Genomic DNA, 21,676 nt, shown 5'->3' with positions numbered 1-21,676 from the left:
GAAGTCATAATGGCGCGCTTCATACGTCTGTGACTACCCAAGAGATGGAGGTAGAGGAAGGTGGGGTCTGGGCAGTGGCTGCTTAACAGGTATCTGTGGTTTCCCTAAAAGTCATCTTGTTTCATTCTCTACTAGGTTTCTTAATTATCTCCATGGTTTTTCTTTGTGCCAACTGTATTTTACTTTTAAATCTCTTTGTATTCTCTAGTACCTTACAACATATTCATTCTGTTTTTAACTTTATTAATATTTATACTTACATTTTCCAAAAGCAACCGTTGCTTTAATTTTCATAGCCATGAGAGTAAAAGTATTCTATTCAGTCCTGCCTGTTCTACACAAGACTCAGAAGAGTTTTGCTTCCTTCCAATTCCTTCTCCTTCTCACATGTTGGTCATTGTTATAAAAAATTTTGTTTTAAACTTAAATTATTATTACAATAATGTAACAATACATCTTTACTCTCAAGAAATTGTGTAAATTTTGTTTATTTCAGCTCATAAAGAAATTTGCAATAGTTATTTCATTTTGCTTATTTTATATAGATTTAGTGTGAACTGAAAATCTGTTAAAACCATGTCTTCCCTATTTTTGGCTAGTCAATTTTATCTCATCTTTCATTCACTCATTGTACATTTTCTGTTATGCCTTAGAAATAATGTTAACTAATAAAATTACTGGGCATAGCTGAAAGAACTATTTTCTTGCCTTCACATAACAGTAACAATATTAGACGTCCATTGCTCCACTGTCCTCAGGTGTGTCTTCAGTTTTGTTGATGAGGAATCACAGCCAGTCAGAATTTTCCTGTTACTTTCTAGACAATCTGTTTTTATTTTGTTTATTTATTTGTTTTTTTCAACATGCCTGGAGATATTGGGGCATGTGTGTGTGTGGTGGGTGTTTTTTTGTCATTAGATTTTAAAACTTTCTGTTGGGATATGCAGACGTGTTCCCCTTTGCAATTAATCTACATGGAAATAGTTCATAATTAGTAATGGACATCATCAACCTAAGAAAGTTCACTTTTATTTAATTACGCATTTGTTCACTAACATATATTTATTTTTTGGTGTTGGAATGCTCTGTTCTCTCCTTCAAAATTTCAGCTATCCCTATGTTTTCTCTCCATTCCTGATCCAGGTTTCTATTATTTTTCTCATATAGTCTATACATTTGTCCTTGGGAGAACTTTTCATTTTTGAGTTCCTATAGCTGATTATATTTTCTCTAGTGTTAATTGTGGTCTTTCTTGTAGTTCGGCACTTAATTTTGCTACTATGTTTTCATTTTCCTTAAAATCTTTTAAAATAAATTATCTGTTTTCCTTTTAGGTCATTCTTTTGCTTTCTCTTTTAACCTCAGTTTTTCTTAGTTTCATATAAGATACATCTCCCTGAACTATTTTGAAGATGGCAAAAAACTTACTATTATTGATACAATACTACTACAGCTTTTGTCATTACTTATGTCTGCAATCAGCTATAATTATACGTTATATATATTCTTCCACATCTTCTGTCACTATTTTAAATCGCCTATTGTTCAGTTCTCTATCAGATAGCATCATGTTGTCTTATCTCATCCATCCTCATTCTTAAGAAAAATAAGACTTCCAAAGTATGCTATTTGTGTAAAAAGTGAACAAATGACTTTCCTTCACCCTAGTCTTTGCAAACTGATTGGAGAGACTAAAATTCCTCTCAAATCAACAGTTTGAAGGACTGATTGATATTTATAGCTCCTAACACAATTCCCAGTGTCTCACAGCTAGAGAATTTCTAAAGTGAATGACTGTTTGCAATCCTCTCCTGATGTCACGTAGACATTCTTGGATAACTTCACCTCATTCATTTCCTTCCACACAAAATTAGTGATGACTTATTATTCAAACCAAATGCACTAAACTTTGCAATGCAAAACCCTTTATTTCCACTTAAGGTGGATTATACATACTATTAAAGAATCAGTTACCATGGCAGAAGGTCCATGGAAATGAGAAAGCGTAAGGAATTGAGAAAATATAGACAAAGAGCTCTTACCATCCTAGGGTGACCAAGGAAAAGCTGAGACATAGAGAGATAGAGACGTAGATGGAGAGATAGAGTCTTGCTAAAGGATTTGGTTGTTATCTGGACAGTAATAGTGAGACATTGAAAATCTAATCAGGGAAGTGATAGATAAATTTCATTTTGTACAGATTATTCTGGCTTCAGCATGGAGACTTGATTGGAGAGAAGTAAGATTGGAAATGGGGAGATCAGATAGAGATCTACTAACAGGAGAAGAGAGAGAGCATTTCCTGTGAATGAGAAGAATTAAAAATGAGGAGGTATGGAAAGATTTGTTAGATTGGCCTGATAATCGATCAGATGAGGGGGAAGATGATAAGAGAGAAGTCAAAGATTCTAGTCCCTGGCTAGGACAATTGGGACTTTGGTAATGTTACTTCCCTCAGCAAAATTGAAAACAGAAGACAACTTGGTTTAATCAGTGTGTGTGAATTATGGGGATAGGGTCGGGGAGAGAGGAAAGTGGGTGACATCAACAAAATATTACATGAAAAAATCACATAAACCTCCAAATTTCAACTACAGTGCTAATTTGCCAAATCAACCCAAACATGGGGAAACCAAATCTATAATATAAAGTTTTTCTTTATTTTGTCTCCATGATCCTGTTAAGCACACATTGATTTGGGGGGAAAATGCATAGAATGTTATACTCTACTCTTTTCATTATGTCTTTTGATTCCTTCACCTAGAATAGATCATTAAAAGATACTTTCAAACTTGAGTGATGTTTAAAAGTATTGCCACTACATTAATAGATTCATAGACTGGGAGGATATGAACTTAGACTTCAAGTATGGTCAGGGAGTGATTTTCAGAACCATATTGTAACTTATATCTCTATTGTTTTGCCTCTTGTCATGCTTAGGTTTCCATATTTGTCAAACCATCAAAGACATTTTTGGAATATAAGCTCATGTTTTCTTTGGCAATAAAATGCACTCAAATTCTGGGTATATTTCTGACTTATGTTTCCAGTCAACTCCATGTGTCAACACGAAGTAAAAATTATTTTCCTAAATATAACTCTTAAGGCAACTTTATTTGCTACTCTGCCTCATGCCCTGCTTTCTCTCAACATAATCCCGATGTTTGGAGATGCTAAGTTAAAAGATGAAATCTAGAGTTTGCCTTGGAGAAGCTAAGTGAGGGGCCACAAACTGTCAGAGTGAAAGCCACTGGACTCAGAGGCTGAAAGCAACGAACTGGGAGGAGGATCAGCCAATGCCAGCCATGTGCCTTCTCATGTGACACAGGAACTTAATGCTGCCTGTCCTCCAAAAAAATATCCTCTTCGTAGGATGTCTTAGGTTGGACATTTTCACAGCCTTCGAATTGTAACTTGTAACTTATTAAATCCACTTCATAAATGTCAATCCATTTCTGATATATTGCATTCCAGCAGCTACAGCAAACCAAAATATCCTTACCTTGTAGTCTTCTTTTTGCCGCATGCTGTCATTTTTTAACTAAGTTTTAGCTGATCATTTATTTGCCTCTCAAAGCTTTATTTTTTAATGTTTATTTTGAACTCATTTCCAACCTACAGTATAGTTACAAAAATATTACTAAAACCCATACAGAGAACGCCAACATAACCCCACCCAGATACCCAGATCCACCAACTTTTAACATTTCGCCACATTTGCCATATCATTCTAGCTATGTATCTATTTGTCTATCTATAATTATCATTATCCTTATCCCCTCGCTGAGTATGAATCTATTTACTTTTAAACATTTTAGAGAAGGTTGTTTACAACATGCTCCTTGAACACATAATTCTTTCATGCACATTTCCTTAGAACAAGGATATTCAGTTATATAACCACCTTAAATACAGTTATGAAGTTCAAGAAATTTAATATTATATGAAACTTATAGTCTATAGTGCAGTTTTCCATATGCCTAATGATGTATTTTGGGGGGCATTTTCTCCACCAACATTAGGTCCAATTCAGTATCATCATGTACTGCATTTAATTGTCATTGTCACTTTTTTTTCATTATGGAAAGTTTCCCATCTCATTTAATGGCTATTTGTATATTCTTTGGAGAAAGGTCTATTCAAATCCTTTGCCCACTTTTTAAATTGGGTTCTTTGTCTTTTTATTGTTAAGTTATAGGCATTCTTTATATATTCTGGCTATTAAACCTTTCTCAGATCTAAGATTTCCAATCATTTTTCCAGTTTTGTAGGATGTCTTTTCACTTTCTTGATTATGTTTTTTGATACACAAAGGCTTTTAATTTTGATAAAATCCAATTTACCTATTTTCTCTTTTGTTGCTCATGCTTCTGGCGGAAAGTCTAAGAATCCACTGCCTAATATAAAATTCTGAAGATATTTCCCTATGTTTTCTTCTAAGGGTTTTATAATTTTAGCTCTTATATTTAAGTCATTGATCTATTTTGAGTTAATTTTTTGTATAAGGTGAGAGCAAAGGATTCACTTTTATTCTTTTCTATTTGAGGTCCAATTTTCCCAACACCATTTGTTGAAGACAATATTCTTTCTCCATTGAGATGACTTGACACCCTTTTAAAAATTAATTGGGTTTGTGTGAGTTTATCTCTGCACTCTCAATTCTGTTCCATTGGTCTAAGCTCTGTCTCTCTCCATGCTTTTAAAAATCATAACTCTTAGTTTTGGTGGGTATATTAAGAGTCAGATTTTCCAAACTTTTGAGGCTCCAGATTCTGGATTCTGCTTAGTCCTTTTCATTTCTACTTGCAAGATGGTTAATTCTTCCTGAATTTATTGCTTCCTTATAAAAGTTTGAAAAACGTAACTCTGACTCTTTCCAGTCACTCTTCCTAGATATATGTGCTTATGAGTTACTTGATTTGCCTTCCTAGAATCATGGATAGCAGATTTACCAGATGTTTTTCTACTGTATTACATAGGTCTTCATTTTTCAAGCTTCTGATATTAGTACCTTTGTCATCAGCTCCTTGGCCAATAAACTGATGTCATGTAATTTAAGTTTCATTTTTGGAGCAATCCACTTCAACGTACAAATAGCTATACTACTTTAAGTGATAATAGCAGTTTAAAGGCATGAACCCAAAATCTTAGTGATTTTATAGTATCAACTTTTATTTCTCACTCACATGAAGTTCACAATAGAGTTATCTGATTGGCTCAGAGCTCTTCCCCAAATAATAATTCAGGAGTTCAGTTCCTTTCTTATTGGGTCCTTACCATGTTCATTTTGTGGCTTCCAAGAGCATCAAGATCCTTTGGGTCAAGTTTGTGACATGGGGAAAGAGTATTGAGAATTGTGCACAGGAGTATTTTATGTGCCAGACCTGGAAATGGGCCACATTATGACAAGTCACATTTTGTTGGCTAGAACTCAGTCACACGGCCACCTCTACTTGCCAAGGAAGCTGGGGAATGCAGACTGGTTTTGTGTGCAGAAAGAAGAAATGGATTTGATGAGCAACTAGCCAGTCTCTGCCATACTGAATATTTTTGCAATCTACTTCAGTCTCCACTCCACCTCCTTTAGCAGAATTGCCACTTTGGAGTTGTCAGAGTGTATCATTGTCGCCCCTCCATGACTCCTTGAGGGTATAACCATTTCTGGTCATAATATTTTGTGATCTCTCACAAGAATTAAGACCAGATTCTGACATCTCAGATGTCCGTCCCAGGCCTTGTTGGGAAAAATGGTGTGAAGCAATTTAGAAAGAGAAATACATGCATGCTAATCCTGAGATTTTGCTCGTCAGGTTGCCTTAGGCTTTCCTCTAAGATTTCTCAGTTCACACAGGGACAAAAACAACTAAAAATCACAGATGAATTTTAGTAGTCAAGGCCAAATTCTGAGTGAGTAGGACAGTTGCAAAGCAGCAGCTAGGGTCAGACACAGACAAGCCAAATGGCATGAGACATGTTGTCCCGACACGGATTCCTGGATCAGGGGCATATTTTATCCAGCAATCTGGGGCTTCCTGATCCACCAATTTTCCCTCAGAGGCCGATGGTCCCTGAGGTTTGGAAGATTATCAAACACCCAATATGGTAAAACAAAAAGGATACAGAGAGATGTGGCTAGTCATTCAAATGTTTTGAGCATATCGTTATTCAGAAAGAAAAGGAATGTAAATTCAAATTTGGTTTTCTCTGCAGCTTTGTGAATCACCTGGTTTACTAAGAAACTAGCTTCCTGGTGGCAGTGTGGCCAGGGGGAGCAAGGTCTGCTTTTCTGATTTTGTCTCTACCAGAGCATTACCTCTCTCCACAATAACTCTTCTTTTGAAAAAATATCCAATGTTTTGGAGTCTTACCTACCCTTAAGTGAGTAAAATCAACCCATTTGGGGGAGTTTGAAAATAACATAGAATTTTTATTTTATATGCACTCATTTTAGGCACGGCTGAACTGCAGACAGTTTGTGGAAATAAAAGCCAATGAAGTTTGCATCAATATCAACTAAGGGTTCATCAGCTGTTTAAGCTATCCTTTCAGGCCCAAATTGAAAAATCAGATATCCCACAAATGAACTCTGTTTCAGTGCAATTGAGAAGTGGTTATTTCCATATCTACGTTGATGAAATATTTGACTGTGCTGTCTCTCTGACAGATTGAAAACATACTAGAGACTGGATGTGAAGTCAAAGGTAGATGATTTAAAGGACTTGGCTCTGGGCAATTTGTTATTCTTCCTATTTAGTTTTCAGTTCTGATTACTGCAGAATCATTATATCATATCACTACACAATCAATCAAGAAGACAGGCTAAAAACTCACAACCATGGGCCTTGGCCAAACGAGGTGCAATGAAGAGATTTAGCTTTACCTTAACTTTTTTCTGAGGCAACTCTTCCAGTACTTCTCACCCAGTAGAAAATTAATGAATATTTATTGTTGATACGTTGATAGCCCCAGTGGGGAAAGTAGAAAAATAATGAACAGAATCCAAGTTTTCAATCAGGTTAACGCCATTCTGCCTTTTAAAACAGGAATACAATTTTCCTTGTCTCTTACATTTGCATTCACTCCCAAAGTTAGGATGCCATAGAATTAGCATAACCATCAACACTATTCAGCACTTACTCATAGAACGATTTTAGACATATTTGTAAGTTAAAGCGAATTTCCAACATGCTGACCCATGTGATCTGTCATATTAAGCTAGATGTCAAGTACATAAACTTTCCCTGTGTGAAAATCGTTACAGTTTTTTGCTGAAAAAGCCATAAAGAATACATGTGGGAGATTGCTGTTATTTAAGTTAGTGAATTATAACTATTGTTAACTTCTTTTTAATAAAAGCACCTACGCCAATTAGTTCGTGTTTTGTATCAAAGTGAGTGTATCTGAACCTCATTTTCTCTAATCAACTCCATGTTTGTTACAGAAACATGGCAAGCTGGCAAACGAGTGAAATGTCTTTGTCTAAGCCTGATTTATTAGTAAAAATTCCCCCTTCAAAATAGGCAGCAAAAATATACATGGGAGCTATAATTGGCTACAAAATGAGACAGTGGCCGCTGACAATTGCTGTTACATGGGTTAGCTGTTGAATTGTAAAGATACCCTTTGCTTTCTAGTTCTTGTCCTGCCCTCTCTACCCCCATCTTCACTCTTTAGGTTAATTAAGAGGCTCCATGGGACTCTGGACTTTTACATGAGCTCAGCATCCTACTAAGTAACCGTGTGAGCTTGGAAAATAACTTCTCTCCTCTCGAGCATCCATCAGTTTTCTCATCTGCAAGCCAAAGACAATTCGACTTTCTGCACTGGACTAGTTACATAGGTGGAAAATTGTCTCTGTCTTGTGTCTGGTAGGAAAGGGGCCCCAAGTAAATATATGGCAGTGATTATTATGGTGACTGTTACATTTTGGGAAATAACAATTTATCTCAATTGAATTGCATGGTAAAAGAACCCACCTTGCCTCCTAGGGTAAGGCCATGTTTATTCCACAGTCAAAATGTTAAATGTCAAGTTTAAGTCCAGAGTAAAATTTCATAGCCAGCTATCGACTCTAGCAAATGAAGGTTGATAATGGAAGTGCTGACAGATCTTTTGATGTTTTCAGGAGTGTAATGGGTTTCTTATGGAAGTGGAGTTGCAAGGTAAGCTGTTTACCCTTTCCTGGTAAGGAGGCAATTATGCAGTTCTGTTGGAGAACTTTCTAATATGATTAAATAGTCAACACTAAATCAAATAGTGATTGAATCTGCAAGAGGCAGTTTACCTCCACAGCACTTGTCAGTTACTGAATCGTGTTTTCAAATGTCTTTGCACTTGGCGGCGGGAAAGAAACAACCAATGGTTTTAAGACAGTGTTAAGATGAGGCTGGTTTGACAGTAGAGTGAATATATACTTTTAATCATATCTTAATTTTATAAATTGAGAAAACTTGCTTCTATAAACATCTTTTTAAAATTTCAGAATAATTAAATTATAGATAACTGGTCCAGACAATCTACTGAGGTGTTTGCTTATATATAGTTGCATCAAATTTATATGTAATATGCTGCAAAGCAATCTGTGTTAACATATGTAGCTAACAAAGATAGCACTTTAAATCTGTGTAATAATTCAATTTGCAATTTATTTTTAATATACTAGATATTCGTATTTTACCAACACTAAACTATGCAAACTATATTGTAGAAGATGATTCTGTAATTAACTTTAAAAGATAAAATACTGGTAAGTAAATCAGTGTCTAAGTAATATGATTTTTGTATTTAAGCTCTGGAATGCTTTATTTACTAGCAGTGTATGTGTATGGAATAAAAATCTAATCTTATTATCATTTAAAATAAATAGTAACCCCCTTTTCAGTAAATTTTATATTAGAAATTTCAGGAATTTTTGTGTTCATAAAACATAAGGGAAAGTACATCTATTCAAAACCAAATCTGCTCAAACAATGTAATAGTTATATGGGTCTGAGAAGGTCATATATCCTTACTTAGCCTCACTTTACTATTACAAATTGGAAGCAAATAAAGACTAAATAAAATGCAATGTGGTAAAACATTTCAAATTTTATATTAATGTTCAAACTTCTGATTATGATGACACAGTTGATTATTTTATTTATTTATTTATTTTTTTACTAAAATAACCCTAAGAAGGGTAAAGTGATTATTTAATACATAATGTAGAGTAGTGATTAAAAACTTGAATTCTAGAACTATACTGCCTGGGTTCACATCTCCGCTTTGACCCACGTAGCTTTGTGATTATGGGAAGGTCACTTAACCTCTCTGGACCTTGGTTTCAGTTGTTTATACAATGTGAGGTTAGTCATATGTCAGGTTGGTATGAGGACTGAATGAGTCAATGTATGTTGACCGAATGCTCAGAGTTGTCCATTCCTTACTGTTTTTTCTCCACAAAACTGTAGTCGGGCTTCTCTCCTCCCAACAGGCCCCTGAACTTTGCCTGCCCCAAGCCTGAGCTGGCACTAAAATGTCAACCATGCCCCTCATCAGCGTATCCTACAAATTGGGCAAACCATGCTAATCATGTAGTCTTCTTATGACCCTTCATTTGCCCAACTTCCCTCATTTACTGCTTCCCTTTCTTAAAAAAGAAAAGCAGTTCTCTGTTTGATTTTGAGAGTCCTGTAGTTCCTGAGCTTGGAGTGTTATTACTACTGCAATAGTCTTTTACAATAACATTTCTCCTTATCTGAGTCTGGATTTGTTTTATTTGGCAATGCTTAGGGCTCCAGACTTTTCCTAGAAGAAAATGGTGATATTTCATGGTTAGATTCATTTATTCATTCATTTGAAGTCTAGGTCTGATGGGATTTATTTTTCAAAAATTTCAGATAGGGGCACAGATTGTCAATAGAGGCTCAGAACCATGATGTATTCTCATTTTCTCTATAAAACATGTGATCTAGAAATGAGTACTACATTTGTCTTTATACAGAATCTCATCTCATTTTGAAAAACGAGCTCAGAATGGGTAGGCATCAGATGAGTGAGTCTCAAACTTTCACATATGTCGGAATCACCTGGGTGACTTGTTAAAACTCTGACTGCTAGGGCCACCACCGTTTTTGATTCTAGGTCTGAGGTGGGACCTGAGAATTTCAATTTTCCAAAGGTTTCCATGTGATGCTGCTGCTCTTTCAGGGGTACATTTTAAGAACCACTGCCTAAGAGGGCGATTCAGAGGGGAAAGGAGGCATTCGATTGCCTAAGGTATGTTCATGGTGGTAAATAGGTAAGAAACAACACTAATGCTGGGCTGACTGATTGGTGTGGAGAGGCTATAAATGGTGTTTCAGGGGCACGGACTGTCCGCCCACATATGGAAAGGTATGCATTCCAGTGATTTGAAGACATTGTCCCTTGACAAATCAAATGGTTCTGGAAGCCTCTTTAACACATCAAGTTGGGTAACTGATGCTCAGTAGTTTAGTAGCAGATCATGAACAGAAAACAGATGGTTAAATGGTTAAAAGAGTAGATAATATCTTAGACTCTTTGATTGACAAGCTAATGATACTACACTTTAATATCTTCAGCAGGGGGTGGCCAAGCCTGCCTATCCCCAGGGTATTTGACCAGGGAAGGTTTATCTAAACAGTGCTGTTAGAGAGATTAATTTTGTGGTAGAAGAGAAATTAATTTAAGTGGGTGGGGGCTAAGCTCATAGATCACATGTATATTTGAAAAGCCTTTTTAAAATCATGGCAGGAATGGATGTGGGGAGAGAATATTAGCAAAATCTAGTCACCGATTCCTTGTGGAGATAATTGCAAGTTTCAAGCTGGGTTCTTGGAGATGACAGTGGCAAGAGAAGAAGGGATGGCAGCTGGAGGAAGTATTTTAAGGGTATGCTATTGGATTAGGTTTCTGACTCTAAATCAAACATGGCTTCAATTCAAGGACAGCCTTTCCTTTTGCTCTGCACCAATCTGGAAGCAAAACTCAATGCTTTTCTTTATGCTTCAAATGAAAATCCACTCCCCCAGAGATTAGTTCCACCAGGATTTCATGTCTCCGAAATCCCCTTTAAATATTCCTTGGTCAGTTTCTCCTCTTAATCTCTGGTTCCCAATTTCCCCTCTTCCTTCTCCACTATCCCCCAAACCCCACACCACATGAAACTGTGGGTGTAAGCAAAGATCAGGACAAATGGGGGATTTCAATCCTTTCCATTTGTCTGTTTTGTTTTGTCTTGTTTAAACAATAGAAAATAAAAATTTACTATAATTTGAAACAAAAGAAGAAAGAAATATTGAAGAGAAAAGATGAGTATTTTCAGAGAGTCCTGTTCCAGTTGATCCTCTGTTTATCCTTTATCAGTTTATTTAGAAATATGAAGGCAAAACCCTCTGAGCACAAATGAACAGGTGAACTGTGGGGTTAAAGATGGAAAAAGAAGATAGAGATGGAAGCTGGGAAAAGAGAAAAGTGCCAAGTGGGGGTACACAGTGCTACCTATCCCATAATTTGGCCAGTTTTGGAAAGGAGAGAGGGAAGCCAACGAATAAGCAAGCACAACAATTACCTCTTTTTCCAGGACATTAATAGCACTTACCAAAATGGTAGAATCAGATCCATTATGTAATATCATTTTCATGTACATTCCATTCTGTTGAACTGGCAAGTCAAAGATGAAGCTGTGCTGCACTTTGATTATATAGATTGTAAAAAGATAACATGCCTTGAGTAATGCATTACAAGATTGGCACTGAGCTGCTTTTGTTGCCAATAAACAATTTGAAATCAAAGTACAAGAACAAACCTCTCAAAGCAGAAAGGTAAGAGAAGGTCACTAAATCACAAGGCTTTATATAGAGAAGTTAAAAAAAAACACCAAAACTAGTATGGCCCCAGATATTTACCACTTAGTTGGAGAATTCTCATCTCCCTAAATGTGGGAAATATTTTATAATGAACACAGCAGCTAGGATCCATCTATGTACAAGGAGAGGATGTCTAAATGACAAAGCTGTCTGCAAATGTCTCCACTTTGAGGTGAATCTCCATGACATAGCAATGACAGCTGATATCTTGGTATTGTTTAATGCAGAAAACCTTAGAATGTTGATATTTAATGCTTCATGAAATGCAGCATTGAAAGAAAGCCCAATCGTACAAAATGTTTTATTTTTGCTGTATGAAGGAAAAATGATGAAACATTGAAAAATGATCATTAAGAAAATTTTCAACTTTAAAATGGGGATAGAGTTTTAGAAATTGGGGTTAGTTTTCTTTTATCTTGCTTAGTAACTGGCATCTGGGAAATGCTTATATCCACAAAGAAAACAGCGATGACACTAATCCCCCATTCAGATGGAATTCTTAAAAATGTGATATTTCCTGAGTGGTGAAGAAAGAGATTTGAATAGGAAGGAGAGTAGCGTTCTATCTGGAGGCAGGACTGATATGACAAACGTCACTGGTAGTTACAGAAATAGTTGTTACCGTTTTAGCAGCCTTTGGAAACTGGAGGGAGCAAAGCGAGCTCATGGACACAGTGTCCTCTTCCACCTGGAGACCCTACTCTTTGCAGGAGAACCCTCCAAACTCCTCCACAGGTCATACTCTCTGCTTCTAGTTCTAAGAGACACAGAAAGTGGAAGAGGAAGAAATAAAGAAGTTTAACTCAAATCAAATGTGAAATAGAAAGCATATAAACTTTTATCCAACTATGAGTTTATATTATTCAAATGAGTTATTATGTAAATGCAATATAGTGAGGCACATTCTATTATGCAGAGGGGGAGTTGAAAAATGATCCATTGGGCAGGCCACGGTGGCTCAGCAGGTAGAGTTCTCGCCTGCCATGCTGGAGACCCGACTTCGATTCCCAGTGCCTGCCCTTGCAAAAAAAAAAAAAAAAAAAAGTAATTGGTTGACACCCTGGAATAACCATTGTAACTTTTCTGTTCTGCCCAGTGGGGCACAACTACAGACAGGTAAATATATTTTTTTGCTTTCAAAGGAGAAAAATACAAAGCATGTTAAAAATGGTACTTAAATACAGCTGAGATAATTCCATTTTTCAATTAAAATCTGAATCTCCTGGGCTGACCTCAGAACTAGCATTGGCAACATTGCTCCTGTTGAAAAATGTCTTTAGCATTCCCAAAAATTGATATGCAGATGTACTGTTGGTGCATTCACAGACTGGAGCCAAATGACACAGAAGAGTATGAAGGAGTTGTAAGGAAACTGTTACGTGAATTTATCAGCATCCAATGAAAAAGTGGTCATGTATCTGAAGATACTCTCCCAAAACAGGAAGGTACCTGCTTATTCATTCCCCTACCCTCAGACTAGCTCTCCTTAAGTTGATCTATAGCAACTCTTCTTTTAAGTGCTTATTGATACTCTTATGTGGTCTGTTTAATTAAGCACACCATTGACAAAACCTGGATCTTGATTTAATCTAGCCTAGCAGAAATTAGAAACACTCTTCCAATTATACATAAAACCCAGCCAAGGCATGAAATAGAAATCTTTTAGGGTTAAGTCAGCTCAGTGAAATGGCCAGTATTTATTGAGCACTTATTATATGACCAGTCATACCATGATAGCCCCTTAACAAAACTGTCTCTTCAATCCTTTCTGTAACCCTAGGAAATGAATATTTTTTTAATTCCCATTTAACAGATATGGAAAACAGAGTCCAAAGTCCCATAGCTAGTAAGTTATGGAGCCAGGATTTTGATCCAGGTGTTTTAAATCCAGGGCGTGCCCTCAATTACTCTGCTGTGTTGCTTGCTGTTTGCATCTGCCTGAGAGGTGATGGGTTCATTCTCATCAAATGGATTTTGAAGCGGAGTCAAGTAGTCAGCCTGGAAAATCAAAATTTTCCATTTTATCTTCCCCAAGTGATGATAAGCAGTTTTTCAAGGATTGGTTCCTTTCACATGTTTTATCTCTTATTCCATCTAGAAAAATGTTCTGCACCTTTTGGGAACTCAATAAGCATTGACTGACTCGTGGCAAATGTACATGTGTAATGCCGGTTTTCTAAGAAAGAGCTCTTTTATCAAAAATTGTTAACATCTCAACAAAATAATTGCACACCTGTTTCATTTTGCCATTCTCATAGCGTGTCCTTATTTATCAACAATCTTTTATTCCATGCGATTCACTGGGTTACTGCTGATGATATTCAATATGTAAATTAGAAACACTGTCTAAGATCAATTTTCAAATGGCATGTATGTTTGAAAGAAAAGCTTAGTAATAATTTGCTGAAATGTAGTGCTAATTCCATATAGACTAAAACACAAAAGACAAATGTGTTTATGCTAATCTTTGCTCTAAGTTCTTTACTTTCATCACCTCCTTTTATTTTCCTATAGGGCTAAGAACAACTAATATTCCATTCGATGGGTGAGGAAACTGAGATTTGAGGAATTTAATAAAGTTATCCTTTGTCAACTAGCTAGCTAACAGTTGAGCTGGATTGAAAATGAAGTTTGTGGACTCCAGAGCCTGAGGTCTTAAGCATTGCACAACACGGACTCTCTGGAGTTATAAATCATAAATTGTATTTTCTTTGATATCTAATTTCTTTGAAGCTTTTCTTGTCTTGGGCCTGCATACTAACCAGTTGTACTACACATTTGGTGACTCTAAATCTGAATTTTTCAGATTTTCACCAATACTGTCTTTAAAAGATATAATTAGAAAATAATCTCCCATTTATAACATTTGTTCAGCGCATTTTTGTCTTAAAGGTGCTATGCTAGAGAAGGTAGCATTTTCAAAGAGGTTTGGCCTGTGTATTAGAAACAGGACCGACAGGATATATCTGTAAATATGAGATTTATAAAAATGTTTCATGCAACCATGGGGACACAAGAGTCCATAATCTATAGCACAGGCCATAAACTGGCAGCTCCAACGAAGGTACTCAGCGAACTCCCAGGAAAGGCTGGTTGGCTGAAGTGGAAAGATTATCTCTTCTGAATTCTCCTTAAAATCCTTTGGGTGGGGTGGGTGCGACAGTGACTCATTGGCAGAATTCTTACCTGCCATGCCAGAGATCCAGGTTCAATTCCCAGTGCAAAAAAAAAAAAAAGAAAAAAGCCTTCAGGTGATTGAATTAACCCTCACTCATTGCAGAAGACACTTCCCTTAGATGACTACAGATGTAATTAGCCAAGGATACAACCAACATCCATGGCTCATGATTTAAGTCCATGAACTGTCCTCACAGCAACAGACAGGCCAGTGTTTACTTGGCCAGACAACTGGGCACCACCACCTGGCCAAGTTGACACATGGACCTAACCATGACATTATGGAAACTTCTCTGGATGAGCTTACTTTCTAAATCTATGTTCCTCATAGATTGGAATGAGAATGTAATGGAAGGGATATAGAGGGAGAGAGTTAACAATCTTACAAGAAACATTTTTTAATCTCATAGACAATATGCTGTCTCCCTCCCCCTAAACTTCTGATATTCCCATCTCCAGCTCTATAATAATATCTTTTACCAGGAGGAAGTGTTTTAAATAAAAGATTCTCTTTCTCTCCTCTTTCCCTCTCTCCCTACCTTCTTTTTCTACTCCCTCCCTCCTTTCCTCTATTTCTCTTCACACAACTGGATAATTTCTCTTTAGTAACTACTGAAATAACATGGCATAGACAAATCTCCCACTTCCTTTAACAGGCCAAGTAAGAACTTGAGTGATGCGCAGGGAAATAAAAGCTAAGAACAATCCACTTAACCCAGTTCTAATGTAAATCTAAGCTAAGGTCATTAGATGTTCTTGTAGTCCACAGATTGCTCAACCTAGATTACCTAAGAAATAATTCACATGTTTATCAGGAGATACAGATCAAAATAAAGCAGTTGTCCTGGAGTGCAATCTGCCTCTATTTCCCCTCGGACTAAAGAATGTCCAAATTTAGACAGGTGTGGGGCCATGGCCAATTATCTTTACCTTCAAAAAATGACCAACTTAGGTTGCCTTGGATATTTTTTAGGCCTTTATAGCTTGCAAAGTGTTCTATGACAGTGTTATTACACTTTTCTCATTCGGCTCTCATAACAATCCTCCAATGTACAGAAATTTTTCTTTATCAAGGAGCAGAAAATGATGCCCTGTGGGGAAGGTAGGGTATCATTTTAAAAATCAAGTAGGGCCATGGTGGCTCAGCAGGTAAGAGTGCTTGCCTGCCATGCCTGAAGACCCAGGTTCGATTCCCGGTGCCTGCCCATGTAAAAAAAAAAACAAGTATATACTAAGCAGAGATGTAAGAAAGGGGCAATAAAAACTAAGTCATTGAAACCATGTGCTGATTGAAGTATTCAAGTGTGGTTGCCTTGAGAATGTGGCTTTTACTAAATAAGCAAGCTGTAAAATCACAGCTTGGCCAGTCATTAGGGTCATCCAACTGTACCAACTCCTGTACTCTATGCAAGATGAAAATCAAGTGTGAAAACCGTATGCTAGTGTGCTGGTTTGAATTTGTGGACCTCAGAAAAGCCATATCCTTTAATCCTCATTCAGTATTGCTGGATGTGTATTTTTTAAATTATCAATGGAGATGTGACCCACCAAGTTGTGGGTGGTAACTTTTGATTAGATTATTTCTGTGGAGGTGTGTCTCCACCCATTCAAGGTGGGGTTGCTTACTGGAGCCCTTTAAGAGGGAACGATTTTGGACAGAATGACAAACCCACACAGCCAAAAGCCTTTGGAGATAAAGAAGGAAGGTGTCCCTGGGGGAGCTTCATAAAATAAGAAGCCTGGAGAGAAAGCTAGCAGATGCCTCCACGATGTTCGCCATGTACCTTTCCAGTTGAGAGAGAAACCCTGAACATCACTGGCCTTCTTGAACCAAAGTGTCTTTCCCTGGATGCCTTAGCTTGGACATTTCTATAGCCTTGCTTTAGTTAGGACATTTTCAGGCCTTAGAACTGTGGATTTGCAACTTAATAAATTCCCCCTTTTAAAAGCCATTCTGTTTCTGGTATATTGCATTCTAGAAGCTTACAAACTAGATTAGCTAGTAATGAGTTAATAAGGCTATCCACGAGAAATAGAATTTAGCGATACATTCAAGTCCTTCAGGGTTTGCTGATTCAGAAGTAGGTGTTAACTTTAGGTCTGGAAGCTGTCAGGAAATCCCTGGTCTCTGTGATCCCCAGCCTTGCAAACTCTCCCTATGAAGGTGGTTCGGCAAACACCTCACTTCTACTTGACCTGATCATAAGTTCATAATTAAATCAATACATTTCCCTCAAAGAAAGCATGTTCCTATTGGAGTCTGGATTTCTTTTTCCACTCATTTTTTATTAAAAAAAGCAAACAAATTTTCTATGTTAATGCCTGAAAATCTACTACACTTCCAGGGCTATCTTTTAAAAGTTCCTTCTATTTAATGTGGCTTTGATGCACAATTTTTAGTCAGTAAAAACTTAATTACCCAAACCAAAAAAAAAAATGTGATCTAAAGTATCGTGATTTTATAAGCAAATAAAAGCCAAAAGGAAAGAAATAGGTTTTAATATAATTATACCTACATGTGGAACCAACTGCATAATTGAGAATTTCAGTTGTTATGGAAGTGATTTCAGTTATGTATCCTTCAATCACTGGGTATTTGCATTAAAAGGCACAGTTATAATGCTTCTTATTATAAAATATGTGATAAAATTCTTCTGTCTTACTTAATAAGGATAAATACCCAATAGTGCAAACAAAGTAACACACAACTATTTTACAAATTTTTTTAGTTTAAAGTTAGGGTCTTAATAGAACATAATGAAAGTATGTTCATGAAATCAAACACTAGTCTTTGAAACATATGGTTTCAGGATTAAAGATGCTTCATTTTGAAGAAGATTGATATTTTAAAAAATGCATGAATGCTATAAAAGAACAAAGGTGGGCCCACGCCCCACAGCAGCCGACCCGCCCGCCCTCCTTCTCCCCTCTCTTCCTCTTCCCCCTCCTGCTCCGGTGGCTCTCCAACCACAACGGTGCCCTCTTCCCCCGCCTTCACCGGCTCCTCCGCCACCAGCCTCGACAGCCTTGCCGCCCTCACCTTTCCTCCTCCAGAACCGCTACTGGGGGAGTGGAGACAATACAGAGCAGCTCCCGGAGCCACGACGGAGATCAAAGGGACAGCGTACCCCATCCTGGAACGGCTGACTGTCTGAGAGAACCAGCTCCGGTGAGAACACCGAGGGACGCGGGCTTTCCTGGGTGGGACGGCAAGCGGCCGGAGTTGCTCCCTTCCTCCTTCCCAGGCCAGCTGGCAGAATTGGGCAGGCGGTCCCCTCAGGCCGCGGCGGCTGGCGTCCCCACCACGCGAGGCCCCCTGGACCAACTGAAAGAGTTGGGTCAGAAATCCCCAGACTGAGGAGAACGGTGACCAGGGGGTCCCTTCCAAACACGTGACTCCCCGGTCCGCCTGGGAACAGTGCACTCTCCTGGGCTGCGACAGCTGGTGCCCTTCCGCCACACTTGGCACCACGGGCCGACTAGGAAATTTGGTCGGGCGCTCTCACATGCTGCGGCGGCCGGCGACCCTCCCCGCGTTCGGACCCCCGGGCCGGCTGGCACTCTTCCAAGATGCTTTGGCTGCCAAACCTCCCCTACGGCGAGAGTTTTCCAGAGTTAAAGGACCCACAGCAACTTTTACTGGTGGATCCCATAGACAAACATGTGCCACGAGCGCCACCTACTGGGCAGGATAAGAAAAACAGAACCCAGAGATTTCACAGAAAAATCTTACAACCTGTGGGGTCCAACACTCAGGGAAATCTGACTAAATGCCCAGACGCCAGCAGAAGATAACGGATCACGCTCAGAAAATTGAAAATATGGCCCAGTCAAAGGAACAAACCAATAGTTCAAATGAGATACAGGAGCTGAAACAACTAATATTGAATATACGAACAGAAATGGAAAACTTCTTCAAAAACGAAATCGATAAATTGAGGGAGGACATGAAGAAGACATGGGCTGAACATAAAGAAGAAATAGAAAAACTGAAAAAACAAATCACAGAACTTATGGAAGTGAAGGATAAAGGAGAAAAGATGGAAAAAACAATGGATACCTACAATGATAGATTTAAAGAGACAGAAGATAGAATTAGTGATTTGGAGGATACAACATCTGAATTCCAATAAGAAACAGAAACTATCTGGAAAAGAATGGAAAAATTCGAACAGGGTATCAGGGAACTCAAGGACAATATGAACCGCACAAATATACGTGTTGTGGGTGTCCCAGAAGGAGAAGAGAAGGGAAAAGGAGGAGAAAAACTAATGGAAGAAATTATCACTGAAAATTTCCCAACTCTTATGAAAGACCTAAAATTACAGATCCAAGAAGTGCAGCACACCCCAAAGAGATTAGACCCAAATAGGCGTTCCCCAAGACACTTATTAGTTAGAATGTCAGAGGTCAAAGAGAAAGAGAGGATCTTGAAAGCAGCAAGAGAAAAACAATCTGTCACATACAAGGGAAACCCAATAAGACTATGTGTAGATTTCTAAGCAGAAACCATGGAAGCTAGAAGACAGTGGGATGATATATTTAAGTTACTAAAAGAGAAAAACTGCCAACCAAGACTCCTATATCCAGCAAAATTGTCCTTCAAAAATGAGGGAGAAATTAAAACATTCTCAGACAAAAAGTCACTGAGAGAATTTGTGACCAAGAGACCAGCTCTGCAAGAAATACTAAAGGGAGCACTAGAGTCAGATACAAAAAGACAGAAGAGAGAGATATGGAGAAGAGTGTAGAAAGAAGGAAAGTCAGATATGATATATATATAATACAAAAGACAAAATGGTAGAGGAAAATATTATACAAACAGTAATAACTCTAAATGTTAATGGACTGAATTCCCCAATCAAAAGACATAGACTGGCAGAATGGATTAAAAAACAGGATCCTTCCATATGCTGTCTACAGGAAATGCATCTTAGACCCAAAGATAAATATAGGTTGAAAGTGAGAGGTTGGGAAAAGATATTTCATGCAAATAACAACCAGAAAAGAGCAGGAGGGGCTATACTAATATCCAACAAATAAGACTTCAAATGTAAAACAGTTAAAAGAGACAAAGAAGGACACTATATACTAATAAAAGGAACAATTAAACAAGAAGACATAACAATCATAAATATTTATGCACTGAACCAGAATGCCCCCAAATATGTGAGGAATACACTGCAAACACTGAAAAGGGTAATAGACACATATACCATAATAGTTGGAGACTTCAATTCACCACTCTCATCAATGGACAGAACATCTAGACAGAGGATCAATAAAGAAATAGAGAATCTGAATATTACTATAAATGAGCTAGACTTAACAGACATCTATAGGACATTACATCCCACAACAGCAGGATACACCTTTTTTTCAAGTGCTCATGGATCATTCTCAAAGATAGACCATATGCTGGGTCACAAAGCAAGTCTTAACAAATTTAAAAAGATTGAAATCATACACAACACTTTCTCGGATCATAAAGGAATGAAGTTGGAAATCAATAATAGGCGGAGTGCCAGAAAATTCACAAATACATGGAGGCTCAACAACACACTCTTAAACAACAAGTGGGTCAAAGAAGAAATTGCAAGAGAAATTAGTAAATACCTAGAGGAGAATGAAAATGAAAACACAACATATCAAAACTTATGGGATGCAGCAAAGGCAGTGCTAAGAGGGAAATTTATTGCCCTAAATGCCTTTATCAGAAAAGAAGAAAAGGCAAAAATGCAGGAATTAACTGTCCACTTGGAAGAACTGGAGAAAGAACAGCAAACTAACCCCAAAGCAAGCAAAAGGAAAGAAATAACAAAGATTGGAGCAGAAATAAATGAAATTGAAAACATGAAAACAATAGAGAAAATCAATAAGACCAGAAGTTGGTTCTATGAGAAAATCAATAAGATTGATGGGCCCTTAGCAAGATTGACAAAAAGGAGAAGATAGAGGATGCAAATAAATAAGATCAGAAATGGAAGAGGAGACATAACTACTGACCTCACAGAAATAAAGGAGGTAATAACAGGTTACTATGAACAACTTTATGCTAATAAATACAACAATTTAGATGAAATGGACGGGTTCCTGAAAAGACATGAACAACCAACTTTGACTCAAGAAGAAATAGATGACCTCAACAAACCAATCACAAGTAAAGAGATTGAATTAGTCATTCAAAAGCTCCCTAAAAAGAAAAGTCCAGGACCAGACGGCTTCACATGTGAATTCTATCAAACATTCCAGAAGGAATTAGTACCAACTCTCCTCAAACTCTTCAAAATAATCGAAGTGGAGGGAAAACTACCTAATTCATTCTATGAAGCCAACATCACCCTCATACCAAAACCAGGCAAAGATATTACAAAAAAAGAAAACTACAGACCAATCTCTCTAATGAATATAGATGCAAAAATCCTCAATAAAATTCTAGCAAATCGTATCCAACAACACATTAAAAGAATTATACATCATGACCAAGTAGGATTCATCCCAGGTATGCAAGGATGGTTCAACATAAGAAAATCAATTAATGTAACACACCACATCAACAAATCAAAGCAGAAAAATCACATGATCATCTCAATTGATGCAGAGAAGGCATTTGACAAGATTCAACATCC

The 21,676-nt window shown here is 37.5% G+C and overlaps 1 long non-coding RNA gene across 1 annotated transcript; it reads left to right on the top strand.

The window, feature by feature from the left end:
* Positions 1-44: 44 nt before the first annotated feature.
* LOC143679312 (uncharacterized) lies at positions 45-13,309 on the top strand. The gene is made up of 4 exons (XR_013173643.1): positions 45-89; positions 2,201-2,332; positions 10,123-10,257; positions 13,197-13,309. It is a non-coding gene; the product is annotated as an uncharacterized LOC143679312 (long non-coding RNA).
* The last annotated feature ends 8,367 nt before the right edge of the window (positions 13,310-21,676 follow it).

Source organism: Tamandua tetradactyla, chromosome 4 (genome assembly GCF_023851605.1).
Source record: "Tamandua tetradactyla isolate mTamTet1 chromosome 4, mTamTet1.pri, whole genome shotgun sequence".
In the NCBI taxonomy this organism is placed as follows: domain Eukaryota; kingdom Metazoa; phylum Chordata; class Mammalia; order Pilosa; family Myrmecophagidae; genus Tamandua; species Tamandua tetradactyla.
Note: the sequence above shows the minus strand (reverse complement) of the source record. Positions and strands in the feature narration are given on the sequence as shown.